General features: G+C 36.9%; 1 protein-coding gene across 1 annotated transcript in view; it reads right to left on the bottom strand.

The window, feature by feature from the left end:
- Window positions 1-356: 356 nt before the first annotated feature.
- The window catches only part of LOC307192303 (uncharacterized protein), a 238,615-nt gene continuing 220,814 nt past the window's right edge, over window positions 357-18,157 (bottom strand). The window contains exons 3-4 of the transcript XR_013830029.1: window positions 3,338-3,539; window positions 357-2,374 (exon numbers count right to left, since the gene is read on the bottom strand). The gene's annotated coding sequence lies outside the window, so the exon portion shown is untranslated. The remainder of the gene's footprint in view (window positions 2,375-3,337; window positions 3,540-18,157) is intronic.

Below are 18,157 nucleotides of genomic sequence, written 5' to 3'. Positions count from 1 at the left end.
ATACGGGGAGGGGGAATGGTAAGCTGGGATGAAGTGAGAGAGTGGCATGGACATTTATACACCACCAAATGTAAAACAGATAGCTGGGGGGAAGCAGCCGCATAGCACAGAGAGATCAGCTTGGTGCTCTTTGACCACCTAGAGGGGTGGGATAGGGAGAGTGGGAGGGAGACACAAGAGGGAGGGGATATGAGGATATATGTATACATATAGCTGATTCACTTTGTTATACAGCAGAAACTAACACACCATGTAAAGCAATTATACTCCAATAAAGATGTTAAAAAATATTAACGAAGTTTGTATGAATATTTAACTTTTCTATAATAAATATTATGAAATTGGTTTTGGTTTCTTCTTAGAGTCAGAGTGAATCTTCTTTCTCTCATCTTGTTATAAGTTGAGTAGAGATAAGGGAACCCTTATTTATTGCTTTTTAGGACATTCATAATGCTCACCCATTCTTCTCGAACATTTTTCCTAACCTCCAAACTCCCACCCTACTTTGGCTCTTATTTGCAAGACACCAATACTTAGTACTTGAGTAGAATAGCTGCTGTCAACACAGATTTGATTATACCCACCACTCCCCATTTCAAACACTCTACTGTTATTCTTCTGACCAGTTTGTGAGATCCAGAGTAGTGTCTTTACTCTATCTGTGCTACAGCTAAGCATGGTACAAGTCTGATACTGAAGCCGTGGATCGTTACCTAAAGGAAGGCAATACGGAAGGAGAAGGGAAGCTCTCTGGAAATCAGAAGCTAGAGGAAAGTTTGCTCTGGACCAGAGTACTTAGCAAGGGCCTTATCTCCCCTCCTCTCCAGAGCACATGTACAACAAAGAATTCTCTGAGTGTTGGCCATTTTCTGTTTTCTTGAGAAACTCTAAACTGAATGTCACAGGACTCTTAAGGTAACGGTCTTAAGGTCCCGCAGACCTGATTTCTGAAAATTGCCAATCCATTTTCTCCTTCTGAGAAGGATGCCTCAGGAAGTTATTTAAACTCTTAAATTTTTCTTGGGACAAAAAGAATTAACTTGCTGTTAAGAACAAAATCATTCAGTGTTCCACTCTCCTCTTTGCAGTACATAACCTAAGGACAGAACAAATTCTTGCCCTCAAGGATCTTACAGTCTCTCTCAAAACACAGTGTATTAGCATTTTAATAGTGCGATAATTCTGTGATGCTGTTGGAAATGTTTTATTTAAATGGGCACAACAGTTACATTTATTCTCATGAAGACTCACTGACAATACGGATTAACATTTGCCAGTGGGAAGTAGCTATTAACCTTGATATATGTGAATACATCCACATATGGTGGCCAAGTCTCTGTACAGAGTACATTTTCTAAGGTATAACAAGGGGGTGGAGGGAGGGAGGGAGTGAGGAGAGACCATGCTCTATTTACCATAGTCAGAATGTTTGAAAGCAGAGGAGAGTAGAGAGGTGGGTCCAGACCCCAGGCACAGGTGAAAGAACAAACATGTCTGATCAGCAACAACTCTTCTAAAACCTCTGCCTTTCAATACCAGAAAAAAAGAAAATAGTCCTGTTCTTTAACTTTCGACTTACTGAGACTTAGTTACTATCTGGTATTTTTACAAAATCATCCAGGTGTATAGCATAAAAGCATTACCCCCATGTTGTTTTTGGATAATGATAATAATGCTAGTACTACTAATAATGGTCAGGACCTACAGGGCTGTTAAAAATGCATTTGGCATCTTCTATAGGAGAGTCCATTTAATTCTCGCAACAGCTCTAAAGTTTAGAGTATTAATATTGCCCAGGATTTCACAATGTTTACCAGCGTGTCCAAAATTCTTGCTTAGCTTGTCAAACGCAACATTTCTCCTCCCTTCACGTTCCTCTGAGATTAACACCAGTCCTAACATCACTAGAATAGACAGTCTCTCATATACAGGAACAGAGCCACAAGTATATACATACCTATAAGAACCTCACAAATAAAAATGACAATAAAGTCTATGAAGCTCTCACTGCTACAACCTACCTAAAAAGCGTTTTATTACACAAACGCATTTACAAATCAAGATTACCAATACTGTACAGATATAGCAAGTCAGAAGTAACAGAAGATGCCCTTTTCAGAGATGCTGACTTTGAGGCGTCATACCTCTATGGTTTATCCCAGATTTAGAAACCCTGGCAGAGCTGTAGCAAAGCTCTTCCTTTTTGGAATTCTATATTGCTGGCTGAAACTTCCAATCCCCTTGACACTACCATTGGTTTCAATGATGGAGTTCTTTTTGTTTGTTGTTTCTTTGCTCGTCTTTCTTATTTTTACTTGCTTTGATGTCTCTAATCCTACTGATCCATGCAGGTGACCAAACTCTCATCCATAATCTGTAGCATTAAAATTAAAGGAATGGTTTATAGATTCTAGGATTTTCTGAGTACCTCAAATAAATCCTTCCTAGGCCCCTCATGAACACATAAAACCAGGAGCAGAGGATGAAGTTAAATTGATCCCAATCAATGTACCACAAAGCATCAAATTGCATTCATTGCCAGTCAACAAACAAATAAAGATCTGTTCCTCCCCATTTTTAAAATAAATCTTGCTTTCATTATGTTTCACTTTTTTTCCTAGTGCTGCTTGATCACAAGTTGTTTTTTTTCTAGTAAGTTTAGATTCATGGGCTAATCCATCCTTCATTATATGATAAACAGCTTTTAGATTTCCACAGAATTCAATTTCTTGTGGCTTCCTTGAACTAAACACTTCTGAAATGCTTACACTATATGCTACATTAAGAAAAAATATTACCTCTTTTTCATAGCAAAATTCTATATCTCTTTAAAGAAAACAGATAGGATGGAAATAAGTGCACTTTCTCCCAGTCACATTAAACAGAAAGGTTAAGCTCCTACTGACAGGCAAGATGTATTTGCAAGTGATTAGTTATATTTCTATCATAGTGCTTGTCTGTGTTCTTCCTTTGATGTTTAAACAAAGCTTTTTAACATGCTGGGTTGTATGCTCTGATGTTGATTTATAGGTAGAACTGAATTCCAAACACTAAGCCAGTAGGTAGGCTTTAATAAAAGGCACAGACTTTCCCCCTGCTGGTTAGTATGTGACTAAGTGATATTGTTCTAGGGCACCAATCTGTCAACACAGGTGTACAATGGGGGAGTCCTTCAGGCACAAAGACCTGGGCTACCCACAGAGGGCCACATTTTGCTCTACTGGATTGCTGGGTTGTAAACCCTTAGAAGAAAAATAAACTGTGTTTAAAAACAAAACAAAACTGGTTTTTGTTCAACAGTGATCTTGACACACCTTCATAAGGAAGTGAACTGTACCTGGGATGGAGAAGCTGAAGGCAATGAGGCAGTCAGATGGCAGATGAGATGCAGGCCAGGCAGTGCCAGTCCTAAAGTAAGCACATCAGAAGGAATGATAGAGCATCTTCCACAGGCTTATCCACGCCTAACTGGCTGACATCTCTCAGTGTGCTGGAGGGTGAGGATCGAGGCAGCATCATGGGCAGCTCAATGAAGCTATCTGGTGGAGCCACAAAAAGAGGAAAAGTTAATGTAATAGAGAGATTTGGTTAAATTAATAGAGGCATCCCCATCTGGCCAAGCCCAGGGAGGTGTGAGTTACTGTAGTCATAAAATGAGGGCACGTGAAACACCTCAGTCTGCAGACTTCATGATCTCAACACATATGAAACGCACAGGACCACACCATCATCTGAAGAAAGAGCAGCTCACTGTTCAGTGTTGCCAGAGATGCTTCATTTTCACCTGAATATTTTGCAATGCATTTCCCAAATAATGGACTGCAATTTCCACTTTATATCCAGTCTATTTGGGGACTCTCTAGGTGCAAGCAATGCAATGAAAGTAATCTCTTTAAGGACAGGAAACAGAGCCTAACAACAAGCAGACAATCTAATAACACTAACAGGTATTGCTCTTGTTAAAGAAATAAATACATATATCGTATAAAATATGTAAATAATAAAAAAATTTACAAACAACAAAGATACCACCAGCTAAAGTTAACCACTTTGCATTTCCTTCCACATATTTTATGTCGTTTACACAGGAATATTTCAACATATAGATACATAAATATATATATGCATACATACACTATGTATAAACATATATATTTACGAACACGGGGTATATGCTCTGTTTTGTAATTTTCTTTTCTCACTTACCTTCTATTGTGAATATATTTCATGTAAAAAAAATTAATTTACACCTTTATTTTAAGGCAAAAGATTCTCAATAATTGAAAGTTTACATTTTTCTCCAAACTTTATTATTGTAAAAATGTGCAAGAGATCTTAAATATAGTAGATATAATTACTTGCTTTCTGAACTAGTGAATGCATGTGTCTGGGTTGGGCCACCCCAAAATACACCTCAATTGAACCCTGATTGTTTTGAATTAAAGTTACTTAAGAAAATCCCGATGCAAGGGAGACACTTTGATGCTTCGCTCTGTCTCCCTGAAAGTAGGAAATAAGTCTCCCATGTGAACGTTGCCCTCCTTGCTTCTGGAGGTAGCAGGGCACCCTTATTACCAGAGACAGAAAATTTGGGGATGAGAAGCCAGTAGAAACAAAACTTGTTACTCCTTTAACTGACTACCTCAAGCCCAAACTCCATTTAGATTCTTCACTAACTAGGCATACAAAACCTAGGTTTCTTTGTTCTGTCAATTCCTCACAAATTTGTTGTTTCTTGTCTACACAGTAGAAAAACTTCCTGCTTTGGTCACTTCTTAGGTTCCATGACTATGAGACTTCTCCACGCATGAATTAAATTTGTTTTTTGGGACTTCCCTGATGGCACAGTGGTTAAGAATCTGCCTGCCAATACAAGGGACACGGGCTCGAGCCCTGGTCCAGGAAGATCCCACATGCTGTGGAGCAACTAAGCCCATGCACCCCAACTACTGAGCTTGCGCTCTAGAGCCCATGAGCCACGACTACTGAGCCCGCGTGCCACAACTACTGAAGCCCGCGCACCTAGAGCCCGTGCTCCGCAACAGGAGAAGCCACTGCAATAAGAAGCCCGCACACCGCAACGAAGAGTAGCCCCCGCTCGCTGCAACTAGAGAAAGCCTGTGGGCAGCAACGAAGACCCAGCACAGCCAAAAATAAATAAATAAATAAGTAAATAAATTTTTTAAAATTGTTTTTTGTTTTGCTCTTGCTAATCTTTCTTGTGTCAATTTTATTATTAGTCCAGGAACAAGTACTCAAGAGGAGTGGAGAGGAAAATTTTCCCCTCCTCACACATGAAAATGAGCATCCTTTACTACATATTTCTTTCCTCAGAGCCAATTTTCCCTTTAAACATAGTTAAAATATTTGTTTTCCTAGGTGATGTTCGACTAACAACTGGGAATTTTTAACTTCGACTTAAAGAGAAAATTTTTCCTTGTTCCAAATTTGCTCTAAGGAGTTTATACCAAATTGTACACTAACTCATATGTTTCTTGTAGATGAACCTTAATAGTGGGAAGAACTTGTGAATAGCCTTTTCTTCACTCAAAGAGGTTAAGGAAATACTACAAAATCTAAGGACGGTAGGACACCCTAATAAACTCTTCCTAAAAGTTGATGTTTGATATTCAGATATTTCTAACCAACGTATCTTTTCAGAATTTTTAGTTCAGTGTATATCTAAACCTCGTCCCTAATTACATAATTATAGAATAAAAACACTTGTTGCTTATGCCTATTGTTTCACATGTCAATATTTATGACCATTTGGCCAAAATTCCACACCCACTCACGTGTGCTTTGATTCTTTATTAATCTACTTTTCTCTTCTTAGTTATCTTTTTTTCCTTAAATTGTATCCTCTAATTCAAAACTCAATAAACTATGGCTAACAGGCCAAATTCAACCTATGTCCTGTTTTCCTTATGACCCTCAAGCTAAAAAAACTGTTTTTTACATGTTCAAAGAATTATAAAAGAAATAAAGAATATGCAACACAGACCATTTGTGGGCTACAAATCCAAAAATATTTACTATTTGGTCCTTTACAGAAAAAGTGTGCTGACCCCTGCTCTTCTCCCACAACAGTCTAGGCTAATGCTAGATTTTCCAAACAGATTCTTGGAGATATCATTTTACTGATAATTAATTGTGATGATGATGATAGTGTTGGAAAGAGAAGGAAATGGGTGTATCATTCTGTAGTCCAATGAGTTTAGAAAACCCTAAATTAAACAAAGTTATCCTATTTTCTTATTGTTGAGTGTCTTAGCATATTAATGTGCTAATATGCATTTTGAATCTCCAAAAGTGGCAAGACTAGGCAGCAAAGTGCATTATTTCTCAATCTTACTAATATGGATGTTTTGTAATATAGAGATGGTGTTCTATGAAAATTTGTGGAGACAGAGTCTTTGAAATGAGGAGAAAATAATACCAAAAGTAAAAGGAGGGTATGATAAATTTGTTTTTAGCACACTGATGCATTCTAAGTATATCCATCCTATTGTTTTTCAGGATTAACCTATTCTCAAGATACCAGCTATATCTACACATAAAAAATGAAATGTCTAATTCAGAATTTACTTAGATTTTCCAGGGTCATTTTCCTTTGAAACTCAACTCTCTACTATAGAGGACAGTAGGGATGGAAGAGCAGAAACGTATTTATGTTGAATTATGAAAGTAAGTACTTGCTCTTTTTATTGTGAGTCAGTGTTTATAGACTGTTAGATGCAACATTTACTCTGCCTAGTTCTATCTGCCACTAGTAGCTCCATAAGAGGAAGGACTACATTCAACAACATAGAAAATTTAACTACATATAGAAGACGTTGGCTGATGAAGTGTTACCTTTTCTAGTTCTCAGCTATGTCTGCTCTGCAGCTGCATTTTGAATGAATGTTGTCTATTTACCAGCTTTGTTTACAAATTATTGACCTTCAAAGACTAAACCTACAATTGCACTCTTGAGTAGAGGGATGCTCTGATCACCACATCTTAGTCTGGGTAGACATAAATATTGATGTGTGCATGTTCACATTTTTCCCCACCCTTGACATACACAACATCAGAACATTTTAGGTAAACTGTAAAAACTTGTGGATAAAGCGCATACAAAAACAACATGGTAGAATTTTCAATAATTTCCCTTACAGATTTTTAAAAACAGACTCTGTGCCCATTAACTATTGAATTGTTAATATTTAATATTCTTCAAGTCAGAGAGTTGGACCACATGATTTCTAGACTTTATCTTGGAATTATGATTATAGGATGCTCTTGGTACCTGATCTATATGTTACTGAACTCAGGTTCAGCTGCCTGTCGCTCAAGAAGCCAATACTGAGAGACAGGTGTTGGGTAAAAGGAAAGATAGCATCATTGAGGAAGCCGGCAATCCTGGGGAGAAGGTGGACTCATGTCCCAAAGAACCAACTCTCAACTCCCCAGGTTTTGCTCAGAGATTTTATAGGGAAAAGAGGAACAGGCTACATGCTGAGGAGGGGGTAATCTTCTATTTTCAGAGATGACTGTCACCATAATGTGGCTCCATGTAGCCATTAGCTTGTGGTTGGAACATTATATGAGCCATAAATCTCTGGTTAGCTATTCTTGGAGAATAAGGATCAAGGGTGAAGCCTATAGAAAAACTAATCGTCAGTCTTGAAATGCATCAACAGCTTTCTCCATCTGCAGCAAGCTAAGCTAACTTAATGGTGAACTAGGGTAGAAGTCAGGCATAGAAAGCACAACATCACAGCCATATCATAACTAAGAAATAGAGTTAGAATAATGCTGAGGAGCTGAGAGTCCCTAGTTACAGTCTCACTGCCTAGTTACACATAGAATCAAATACTTTTACATTCAACCTAGCCTTCCGTATATTTCTCTACTTTCACAAACCTTCACACACTCTTAAAAGCTCTCCAAATCCAAGTTTTTCTTTTTTTAAAAAAAAAAAACCAATTCCTATTTTATAGGGTAAGGAGATGGTACTTAACAACTTTTTTATTGCCCAACTATTTTAACTAGCACTTTCAATCTCACTATTTTGATGTGGACTCAGATATTTTCAATCACAGAGCACAAAAATTATTTTGTACAACAAAATAAGGGGACAAAATTTGCCACCTCAAAATAGCTCTTTGGTATGTGGAGCAATTTGAAAACAATCAAGGACCAAAAGATTCAGGAAGAAACTTTGACCTTCCTGCTATCTGCCTAAAACAATGTAGATAGAGAATTTGTTCCAGGAAGGGAGCTAGCACCACAGATAACTACAGTATGAACAAGGTGTGTAGATAGGGCTGAACCTAGCGAAGTCTGCTAATCGGTTTCCCATTGTCTCTGCCTGGCCCAGCAAACATTTATTTATTGAACATTGCTTTTCCATCCCCATGTGAAAGTCTTCCTCACTCCTGAAGTCCCAAACCACTGCCCCAAGCACCTTCTTTTGTCTTTAGCTTAAAGATGACATTAAAGGTGAGGGCTTCAGCCATTTTGGCAAGTTAATCAACTTTCCTGAGTGTCTCCCATTTACATTTATATTTATGTTTGTATTTATAGGTTATTAAACTTTTGTTTGATTTCCTCCTGTTCATCTGTCTCAAGCCAATTTAATTCTTAGACCAACCAGAAGAACCTAGAAGGGTAGAGGAAAATTTTTCCTCCTCAACATTTGGAAGAGAAAAATGAAAAGTGGAAAAGAAAATTGAATAATCAAAGTTATCCTTGAGTACATCCACCAATTTATCAATTGTGTCATTGAAAAATAAAGCTAAATTGTTTTAACATCCTCTGTAACACTCCACCTGATGCTACAAAATACCACTGGGTCAAAACTCTTACAATATTGTGATTTATAATAGATGTATATTTAGTCTTTTCCCCATTTCTGGTGCAGAGCTCCTAAAACCCTTGGAATTTCCTGGGCAATGAAAGCAATAAACGTGTCTTTTTTTATGTCAACGAGGTGACCTTTGGACCCTACCTAAGTATGGGGGTTGGTTGCCAGTGGAGCCAAGCATGTGATTAGAAGATTGAGGCTTTCAGTCCCACCTCCTGAACTCTGGGGAGGGAACAGGGGTTAGAGATTGAGTTCAATCGCCAGTGGCCAATGATTTAATCTATCGTGCTTATGTAATTAAGCCTCCATAAAACTCCCCCTAAAAATGGGGTTTGGAGAGCTTTTCTGTTGATGAACACGTGGAGGTGCTGGGAAATCGGAGAGACTGGTGAGGGCATACAAGCTTTGCAGCCCTTCCCACATGCATTGCCCTAAGCCTCTCTTCCATCTGGCTGTTCCTGAGTTATATCCTTTTATAACAAACCAGTAATCTAGTGATTAAGTGGGTTTTCTGAGCTCTGTGAGCCACTCTAGCAAATTAATTGAACCCAAGGAAAGTGTCCCTGGAACCTCTGATTTTTACTTGGTCAGAAGCACAGATAACAATGGGGGATTGCAATTGGCCTCTGAAGTGGAAAGTGGTCTTGTGGGACTGAGCCCTTTACCTGTGGAATTTGATGCCATCTCTGGTGTCAAAACTGAATTGAATAGTAGGATATCCAGTTGGTGTCCTGAGCATCGCTTGGTAGTGTAGAGAGAACCCTCCCTCCACCCCACCATGACACTGGGTGCTCAGAACCCAAATAGCTCTGGAAATGATTCATATATAGCATTATGTAAACTTCAGATTTAATGTTTTCCTTAAATAATAACAACATTGTGTTTTGGGGCTTTCATCAAAGACCTAGATAAATGATTTCTGGATTTCACATTTTCAACTTTTAAAAGTATTCGCAAATTAAAAGTGACTTTGTCACGGCAATAATTCAAATTCTTAATTCTTAACTAGAATAGCTTCAATGGCAAGAGGCTATAATTATGTCCCCACTGGAGAACTTTTCTTCTAAACTCGTATGTACAACTCAGTCACCTCAAATTTACCATCCCAACTCCCTGCTTACCAGCTGTTTGAACTCTATAAAGTATGACACTCTATATATAATATATATGTAAAAGATACTCTACAAAGTATCTCTTGAAATCTCAGTTTCCACATCTGTAAAGTAGAAGAAACAATTTTTCTTCTCCCATAGATTACTTGGAAGTATTAAATGTGAAAGTTCATGTAAAGCATCTAGAAGGCTGTGCCTGACATATTCTTACATTTAATACAGCTTTTTGTTGCTGTTGTTATTTTCACGAGTTTCTCCTTAAAACCTGTTCCTTCTTTTAAGGTCCTTATACTGGTTAATAACTACATGATATACCCAACCACTTGATCCAGAAACTTAGGAAACTATTGTTTTCTCTTTATCTTCTAAATCCAATCTGTCAGGAAGCCTGGCTCATCCTACAACCTACATATAACTAGACTGCTTTCTCTCCTTTCCATTTCTATTGCTACTGCAGCCCCTCATGATTTTTCCCCTGGATTTCACAATGGTACCCAGATTATTTCCCCAATCTTCTGTTTTAGCTCCTTCCAGGACAACCTGTTGCTTCAGGGATATGTTTAAAACTCTTAGCTGATTCCCAGCTCCAAACTTTTGCGGCTCCTTATTAAGTACAAAGTAAAAACACAAACTGCAGCCCATCAAATCAGGCTTTTTATGATCCAACTCTAGCTACAAGATTTCTTTGCTACCATGTTGCAACAATGCCACTTATAATCTCTGCAACATGCTATACTGTTCATTCATTTAAACATTGTAATTATTATTATTATTTTTTTGTCAAAGAATACCTCAACTTCCCCTGATCATTCTTTTTTTGTGTGTGTGGTACGCGGGCCTCTCACTGTTGTGGCCTCTCCCGTTGCGGAGCACAGGCTCCGGACGCGCAGGCTCAGCGGCCATGGCTCACGGGCCCCGCCGCTCCGCGGCATGTGGGATCTTCCCGGACCGGGGCACGAACCCGCGTCCCCTGCATCGGCAGGCGGACTCTCAACCACTGCGCCACCAGGGAAGCCCCCCGATCATTCTTTATATTTCATGTCCCAGCTTAATTTTCCCCTTCTTTACCAAGCCATCAATCACATCTTCAATTTCATTCTGTCTCTTATAATGCAGAGAAAGTTAAATAATCTGCCCCTTGTGAGAATACTGAACTTCATAAATACATTTATTATAGTGATTATCACATCATTTAAAAATGATATGTTTTATGTTTGCTTTTTCTTGGATCCTCTGTTAAAAGATATGTCCACAGAGTCTAGTTTAATACCCGACACATAGAAAGGAAACACAGTGCCATGTAGATGAAGTATGAAAAGAAAACTTGTTTGGTTTAAAACGTTTGGGTCTTAATAGTTCCCTCTATATGTACAGGGGATTTTTTCCCTCTAATTTCTTCTAACAAAAATGCATCCTGGTATTAGACTCCCTTAAAAGTCATTTTTATATGATAGTCATTCGGAATTTTACCCAGTTTTACTGAGATTTGAGGTAACCTTATACCTTTTCTTTCTAACCTCAAATCACATTCATTCTTTCCCTAAGCTGCCTAATCAATCAAAATGAAAGAATAAATTGGATTAGATAAGACCCATCAGGTCTATTTTTATAGGTGTATCAGCCAGGGTTCCAGCAGACAAACAGAACCAGTAATGTATATCTCTATATAGGGAATTTTTTGCAAGGAATTGGCCTATCCAATCGTGGAACAAATTAGGCAAATTCAAAATTCATAGGGCAGGCTGTCAGAAAGTGTGGGCTGGAAACTCTTGGGCCTAAGCTGACTCTATAGTTCACACACAGAATTTCTTCTTCCTCATTCTACTCCCAAAGCTTTTCAACTGATTGGATCAGGCCCACTTCAGATTGTCAAGAATAATCTTCTTTACATAAAGTCAACTGATTATAAATGTTAATCACATCTACAAAACACTTTTATTGCAACACCTAGATTAGTGTTTGACTGAATAATTGGATACTATAGCCTACTCAAGTTCATACCTAAAAATGCCAGAATTTCATTCTTTTTAACAAAAAGACAAATATAAATATAATAACTCATTATACATTAGTAATACTTACTTTAAAATCACATGATAATACTACTTATATACACTTTATAATTCCAGAGTTGATCACTAAATTTGCATTTTCATCAGAAGTACTTTTTTTTAGCTTTCTTAGAACAACCTTTATTAACTTTATTTATCATCAGATGATCTGTATAAGCTAGTGTGTGACTCCCTCCCTCTTCTGGTCCGAGGCATTGTAAGGCAAGCTTCTTGCACCATTAACACCCCAAAATGAACATGGGTAGAGAGGAAGAAGGAGGATAAGTGGCAAATTTTGCGTTTCTTAATTAAAGATACTATCTAATTAAATGATGAATGCTTGTATGCTCTCAACAATTCAGAGCAGTGAAAATATAGAAAGAGAACAAGACTGCCTGCCCAAAACAATAACATATATTTGGGGACAAAGAAGATGCTACAGTCTCTCTTTTTTTAAAAATTATATAGTTATGCTATTTTTATCAAGTAATTCAGCCTAGTATTATTGGCATTTGTACAACAAAACCTTCTTTTAATACAGAGAGAAAACTGTGTTTTAGGATTCTATGACGATTTCGTTTCTACTTTTCCTAAGTACCACCCTGGAGATGGCTCCACCCTAGCAATATTATTATCCAAAATTTTTCAGCTTCATAAAATGACACTGGCTTTTAAATTTTTATTAATTTACAGTGTAATTTTCACAACCTTCACTTGAACTCATAATAAAGCATACCCATCGGTCTATCATTATACCAAAAGCTTTCCATTTATTCCTAAATCCAAAATCAATCTTATTTCATGTTAATTTTAAAATCCAAACTTCTGAACTAGTATTTTCTGACTTCACTCTGACTACCAGGGCAGTATTCTCCCTTGTCAATTCTGAAATATGAAATGAGAAATCTGCTTTTATCAATCTAGCTAGAGGAATGAAATTCAGACTTCTAAAATGCAGCAAAGAAATTGAGTCAGGCAGGAAAAAAAATAATGAGAAAGTTAGGATGCCTTAGTGAGCAGACAGAGTCATTTTATGTAGAAGTTTCCCTCAAGCAACTAAATTGAGCCCAAACAAGCCTATTTTTCTGAAACTTGCTTTACCCGCCATTCCGTCACAAAATACACTGTAATAATATCATAAAACAGCTTGAGACGAAGAAGGATTCTGATTGACTGTTCAACATTCCAAAAGGGTAGATTAATATCTGCGAGTCTCACAGCTGAAGCATTTTAATGCAAACTTGCAGTTTGTGGGAATTGAATCTGTCCACAAAAATCATTTATTTATATATAGAAAATGGGGGGGGAATAGACATTTCATAATAGCAATGAGTCCAGGGGATGCTGTTATCATAAGCTAATCACATCCCATGGGCATGATAGCACTCAGCTGTGTCCCCTGTCTTGTATTGCTCCAGAGGAATGATTATCTCATGATAATAACACTTATCGTGGCTTAGTGGGTAATAAGAAAAAAAAATAACTTTCTTCTCAAGTTCTTGGGTATTTATTTATCAGCTAACTTTTTCCCTCTTGAGCTCTGGTCATATGTTACTTCCTGCTTAGGAAGCAAAAAGAAATTCTGTGTTCTGATATTTTCTGTTGGCAAAGTGCAAAAAAACACAAAATCGTGTGACTGTAGTGATCTGACCGTGAAAGAGCAGCATTGCAGACAAGCTCTGATCTCCTGAGACCAGTGTACAGAAGATTCATACTTGCACTGACATTTTATAGGGTGTCTAGACTGGCTAATCCACTTTGGAGAAATGAATGTATTTTGTGGCATGGAAACAATAAGAGAAACAGATGCTTATACAGTACTAGTTTTTGTGCTGTAACACACAACTGTCCAATATGTACACTTAATTGGAGCACATATATCATGCAACTTAAAACATGGTTGTCTCACTTAGACACAAACATCCTACCAGTGACCCTCACACTGCCAAACTGCCAGGTATGTCGACAGAGATTCAAGGTTATGTCAGTCACAACAGCAGGGATGCCAGTGCATTCTGTCAGTCTTTACAGCTTAGAATACAAAGGCAATGGGAATGCTAAGGCAAAGTCATGGAGAAACAGAAAATCAAAAAGGAATTAGTGCAAAAAACAACAGAAAAGAAGTAAAGTGGAAGAAAGAGATTTTACAGCATGTTCTAGTTCATTTGTTGCTTATCTGATAATCCCCAAATTCCCTAATCTGCCATATTTTCTAATAAGATACTCATCTATGCATTTTTTAATTTCAAAAAATGTATCCTTAACACAATGCTTTCTGTGAAAAGTACACTATCTATAAGATGCACTTCTTTTTATATACTAAGATGGATACACAGCAATATGTCATATGTAATGTTTATAAAACTTAAAGGTAGATCCAATGAAATATCTGCCCTGTTAAACACAGTACAAAAAATCCAAATAATTCAACTGAAAAAAAAGTGTGGTATATGCGTGTAGTAATATAAAACTATGTGAGAACAGTGTTAATAAGTGTTGGTGCATGGAATTTTCATCTGAAGAGACAAAACTTCACAGACCACATTACGCACCTCACATAGGGAAACAGAGATTGTGGTCTATAGTAGGGCTAAAATAAAGAGTGAGACTGCTCTTACTCTCTACCTGACTATCAATAGGGCAGGTGGACCTGAACTAGTCATTTTATTTTCCCATTCATCAGCTTCAGTTTTGTTTCTTTTTTAAATAACGGTTTAGATAATTTCTTGTGCTCTGTCCAACTCTGACTTTCTAAGAATTTATAATTATATATGGATTACACTTCAGTTTACCTCACAGTGCACTATAAACAACAGTGGAAACCAAAAGCACCAACATAAATCTAAGGTCAAGAGCAGAAAGAAGAAAGGAAAGGAACACAGAGACTATCTTTGGTTATGTTGCAATATAAGCAGGTTGCAGATCTGCCAATTTGGTCAGTTCAGTTAAATAACGAGTCTTCTGTGAAAAACTGTAAAATGCTATGTTCAAACTGTTCACTACACTTTAAAAAAAACTTCCAAATTGTTAGTGAAGTAAAATACCAGTATATTATTATTCATATTTTACTAAATGGCTGCAAATATTTTTACACAATACAAAAAACAAATTAGCTGCTTTCAACATAAGATGGCAAGATGGTGATTTGGGCTGTCACGTTCATTCTCTCTACCTTCTAAAAACACCCCATAAAATAGATTAGAAGGAAAAGAATATTAAATGAAAGAAACAAATAATTATGTTTATTTGGCTAGTCTAAAATGTGTTAGGTCAGTGAAGTCAGAAAAGGCATTGGGTGAAACCTACAAGATTAGAGAGTGTTTACATTGTGACTAAAAGAAAGAGGTGACTAGCTTAGTTGGAGTTCTAACAAACATAGGAAATCTACCTGAATCTCAACTGCACCAATACCTTCCTGATCATTCCTTTATTCAAATATTCCTTATGTTGATGATTTATAAAAAGGTAAGTAATGCACAAAAGCGTATTGAATAGTTAGGGATGAATGACACACAGTCCAACTAGCTCCACCCCAGAATATATCAGAGGAAGATTTTTAGGGGGTTGAAGTGGAAAGCGAGGGCTCTCTTCTAGAACAGAGCCCCACAATGAGGAGGAACTTCTGGAATTGGAATCAAAATTGTGCAAGAGAGAAGGAAAGGGAAAGTCAAAATCAAAATGGTGGAGGGGACCAAAGTCAGGAAGATGGAGTTCTGTGAAGTTGGAAGTTTTCCTAAACTATGCCTCATTTAAAAACAAACAAACAAACAAATTCCATAGAAAAATGAGAGACAGAAAATGATTAAGAGCAAATTCCATGTGAATTTTTTAAAAAATAAAATAAGAGGAAGAAGCAAAACAACACTCCCATAGACAATAAAAGTATACAAGGAAGATTTGCTTGCAAAAGAGAACTAAGACCATTTTAAAACAAAAGAGCTTAAGAAAATGATAATGAACATTAAAGAGTAACATAAATTGAAATTAGAAAAATTTTAAAATGAGAAGACAGAACTAAAGTAAGAAAAAAGAAACATAAAGTCATTTCAAAAATGTAAAACAAACTATAAAGAGCATTTGAACTAATAAATATAACAGATAACACATTAAAGGAAATAGAAGGTGGAAAAAATTAAGTTCAAAAACAAATGAAAAAACATAGATGACAAACAGAATTTAAGAGAAAGTGACAATATAGAGTATAGGCAAAAAAAAAGAACATATATGAAGAAGAAAAACAAAACAAAAAGTACAAAAACTATTATTCAAGGTATCTTCTCTGAAATAATAAAATATTTAAAACTACATATTGAAAGATTACAGTGCATACCTGATAATATTGACCCCTTGAAAAAAAAATACCTAGATATATTCTAGCAAACTAAAAAAAATTTTTTGCTCATTTTGATAAAAAGGCACGTGAAAACTAAATTATCCTCAGACTTTTCAAAAACAATGTTTTACCTCAGAAGAAAGTAGATTAACATATTAACATATACGTGTGGAAAAGGATTTTATATTCAGCAAAACAGATTTTTTTTTAAGTAAAATGGGGGCCTGATGAATATACTACAGGATGAAGTCACACATCCAAAATGATTAGAGAGACATCAGCATAGGACTGCTCATGAGGATTAAGTATGTAGTTACCTGCAGAAGGAGGAATACATAAGGGCTAAGAGAGTAAGAGTACAGTGTGCAGTGACTACATACTTGGAGAGTTCACATATAGAACAACTGAAAAATATGGGGCAGAATGAGGAGAACATACACTAAAAAAATAATGTTTTCAGTAACCATATTATGATAGTATATTTGTTATTCTGAGATATTTGCTTGTATAACATGAGGTAGAACAAGTGAGTAATTATGGAATATTCAAATCCTATCATCTCCTTACCTTTGAAAACCAAGATTTTTTAGTGTAGAAGACAGAAGATAAAAATTAGAAAAGGAGACAGAGAGAAAGATGTAGTAGGAAAGAGGTTGAGAATAAAGATCCATGGTCCTGAATTTGAATTGAAAGTATCAACATAAAATGAAAGGACTTAGAGAAAAATTTGATCTCTGGGAAAGAAATGTACAAGTTGAGCCTGAACCATTTTATTCTACCAGATAGTAAGGATATTTTCTAACTCTTAGAGAACTCAGGGGTTAACCTGAAAAGTCTCCCACTAACCAAATATGGGAAATTTTGAGCTTCAATAATAAAATTTTCAATGGATTGGACTCCATTAAAATGTTTAAATACATGCTCTAATTTTAAAAATTGGTCACTGTTGGAGAATCATAGGGAACCAGCTTATTCACTTGAAATCTAGAAAATAAAGAGAAATAATCATGTTTCAAATTTTGCCTTTCCTTTCTAAACAATAATATGGGATGACCAAATAGTAACTGAGAAGTCTTTGTAAAAGTATTCCCACTGATAAGGGAAAAATAAATGATATAACTAGAACATCACCATTTTAAATCCCTAATGAATACATATAGGTATTAGGCATCAGTAGTTCCTGACATCATAAAATGATAAAAAAACAGACCCTAGGTCACCCCTATATATTTGCCAAATGCCATTGATAGTTGTGCAAAAACAATAAACCTGAGGGTGATCCAGTTCCAGGATCCAACAGCCAATTTCGTAATAACGCAGAGACAAAGAAACCCATTAAACCGCACTATGAGTATATAATCAGCAAAATCCAGATTATGGGAAATGCTACAGGACAAACAGCATGCGTGTTTCAACAAGTAAAAGAAAGGGCTGGAGAGGAAACCTAAGATTAAACTAGAATTAAAAGACACTGAATTTAAAAAGAAATGCACAAGATTACAATGCCCAAGGAGGCACAGCTGGATGACAGGCTTCCTTTAAAAATGCAAAGTAGGGCTTCCCTGGTGGCACAGTGGTTGAGAGTCCGCCTGCCGATGCAGGGGACACGGGTCCGTGCCCCGGTCCGGGAAGATCCCACATGCCACGGAGCGGCTGGGCCCATGAGCCACGGCCGCTGAGCCTGCGCGTGCGGAGCCTGTGCTCCGCATCGGGAGAGGCCACAACAGTGAAAGGCCCGCATACCACAAACAAAACAAAACAAAACAAAACAATGCAAAGTAAACACTATAAAAGTAGGATAATGGTTACC

This window comes from Stenella coeruleoalba (assembly GCF_951394435.1).
Source record: "Stenella coeruleoalba genome assembly, chromosome: 10".
NCBI lineage: Eukaryota > Metazoa > Chordata > Mammalia > Artiodactyla > Delphinidae > Stenella > Stenella coeruleoalba.
Note: the sequence above shows the minus strand (reverse complement) of the source record. Positions and strands in the feature narration are given on the sequence as shown.